The following is a 2,842-nucleotide window of genomic DNA, read 5'->3' as shown; positions in this document are numbered from 1 at the left end:
TGAAAAGTGTGAGTGTGAAAAGTGTGAGTGTGAAAAGTGTGAGTGTGAAAAGTGTGAGAAAGAGAACGCCAATGTGTGAGAGAGAAGGGGGAGGGGTGGGGTGGGGTGGGGCACAAACATGTCACTGGGAGTCTCCCGATAAATCTCACATTTCGCCCATAAATTTCCCCGCCTTTATCCGAAGTTTCTCCACCTAGTATCGCGATAAAGACCACAACACAACGCAGTATTATGGCAACACAACACCGTGCACACCACCTTTTTTGTGTGCTGTATGTCCCAACCCTGCTCACATCACACAATGAAATGCAATCGTCCAGGTTGCCTTCAACTTTCAAAGACATGATATGCCGAGTCCCTTGTATATTATTCAAATTCTGTAACTGTCCCCGGTGGTATTGTGTTCTCTGGTGTTGTCTATCGGCTCACGTATAATGTCTTTTTAATGACTGTCGTTTGGGACTTTTTTCCCCGAAGGCCTGGAAAATAATAATCGTGTCTGATGTCATTACTGGGCTGAATGCGAGTGTGAATTGGACCATGATTATGAAGATGACCAAATTGTGTTTCCCGTCGTTTTCCACACAGTTGGGTGCATTCTTAGTGACATATTTCTTTGTTTTATTAATTCTTCTTTGTCCCAATGGGGTGAAAGAATCATTTGTGTTTGTGTGAAAAATAGCTCAAAGATTTGTTTTATGTCCATGTTTAGAAAGCGGGCAAAAAAGGAGCAGCAATCCAGGGCCAAACAAAATATCATATTATATCGTGGGCGATTTCGGAGCCATTGTTTGTTCTGAAGGTGTTTTCAACTTAGAATGTTGTAACTTGTGTCGCAGTTTTAAAAAAGACAAGAAGAGAAGAGACAAAAAAGGGAAGAAGAATGAATGAAGACAAAATGTCCAGCAGAAGTCTCAGACACGAGCGAGCACAAACAAATAAAAGCACATTAACAGGCAGGTGTTCGGCACACACTTCATCCACGCAAGGGATTTTTGAAAAATGACGTCTGTAACTTTTATTATTACGCTTGCCTTCACCTTATCGTTTGTTTTGTTTTTGGACTCTTGTTGTTTTTCACCCTTTATCTTTTCGCGTGTTGTTACCTAATCCATGAAATTTCAGAAATCCATCACGTTACGCACGTTTCAGGTCATCAACCTCACGGAGTATCTCATCGCATCAGTAATACGGGCAAAGTTTAGACAAGTTCACATTCAACACTCATCATATTGCGGGCACAAATCAAGAATTGTGTATTTCTTTACTCACGAACTACCAATTTCACCACTAAAAATCTCTCAAATGTGAATGCAAAGCGTATTGGTATTTAGAAATGCAATCTAGCCTGTACAAAACGACCGCCCTTTGTCGAAGAGAAAAGTGGACCTTAGTGTGTCTTTTCAATAGTATATTTACTATAATATTATATTTACTGTCTTACTGTGTTTACTGAAAATGGTGAAATGGTATAGGTTTAAAGCCCCTATCAACACTATTAGGTTATTTAAGAGGCGGGACATCCGAGTTTAATGACCGAGCCAAACGGGAAATTAATGTAACGTGCCTTTCCCAAGGACACAACGTTGGGCCGAGCTGAGGCTCGAACCCCTGAACTCACAATCTCACGAGCACGAGTCCGGTTGCCTAACCACCAGACTACCGACGCCTCTTCTATGTTCACTGTGTTATTGTAAAGGCGCAAGATGGGGAGATTGTTTTTGTAAAGTGTTTTACGGCGCAGGCAACTGCATAGGTCATATGAGCGCGCGGGACACACCTAATATTTTCAGTTGGTAGGATATTTTGAATTTTGCCCGGGTGGCGGCCGAAGCCTACTCTTATCGATTTTAGACCACCAAGGAATCTTTAACGTGCGCAACTTGCACACGGGCCCTCCGAGATTTTTCGCCCTTGTCCGAAAAGGCTAGGTGTAGATCTTTCCTAGATGGGGAAAGTGATGAGGTCATTTGTACCGACAATAATTGTCTTGGGCGGGAGCTCATAAGAACAGGTTCGACTACCATTCGGAAAGTTGACAAAACGGTTGTTGTTTTTTTTGGGTGTTTTTTTCGTTTTAGCAAACGATTTTTGGCACTTGCATCACAATTAGGTCATAAAAGTGCTGAAGATAAGAGATGTTATAAGAGAGTATCATACATACATACAAAGGAAGAAAGAGAAAAAAGGACGATAGAGGTTTGATTGAAAGAAGGTTCAAACCACACGTGAGCACCCACCAACCACCCATGAAAATTGATAAAACAAAAAATTCGAGTACGTGTACTTTTAAAGTAACAGAAATATGCACCCGTACGTGACCTTTAAAACTCCTCACTGACGTTGGAAGATCAAATAGGTTTTTGTCTATTTGCGATCGGGGAGATACTAGATGACAGAGAGAGATGATGACTGATGTCTGAAAAATAATCTGTTTGCGAGTTTCACGATATGCTTGTAAGCTCCCGGGAGGGTAGAAGAGTCACAGAACATTATGACAAAGTGAAACCACAAGTTTCACACAGCCGCGGCGTTAGCAGATACTTGCAGCTGCCGATTGTTGGTGAGTGAATCTAATTATGACACCTGTGTGGGGCTCTTTGTTTTCTGCCCAGGCTGAGCAACTACACGGGTCTGGGTTTTAAGGGGACAGGGAAACTATTACGAGAGAGAGAGAGAGAGAGAGAGAGAGAGAGAGAGAGAGAGAGAAATAGAGAGAGAGAGAGATAGAGAGATAGAGAGAGAGATAGATAGAGAGAGAGAGATAGAGAGAAGGAGAGAGAGAGAGAAGGAGAGAGAGAAGGAGAGAGAGAGAAGGAGAGAGAGCGAGAGAAGGAGAGAG

The 2,842-nt window shown here is 42.3% G+C and overlaps 1 protein-coding gene across 2 annotated transcripts in view; it reads right to left on the bottom strand.

Moving 5' to 3' along the window:
• Positions 1–2,842, bottom strand: part of LOC101855824 (transcription factor Sox-14) — a 19,410-nt gene that overhangs the window by 2,075 nt on the left and 14,493 nt on the right. The gene's annotated exons all lie outside the window — the stretch shown is intronic.

Source organism: Aplysia californica, unplaced genomic scaffold (genome assembly GCF_000002075.1).
Source record: "Aplysia californica isolate F4 #8 unplaced genomic scaffold, AplCal3.0 scaffold00666, whole genome shotgun sequence".
NCBI classification, from domain to species: Eukaryota; Metazoa; Mollusca; class Gastropoda; order Aplysiida; family Aplysiidae; genus Aplysia; species Aplysia californica.
This window is presented reverse-complemented; position numbering and strand designations above follow the sequence as displayed.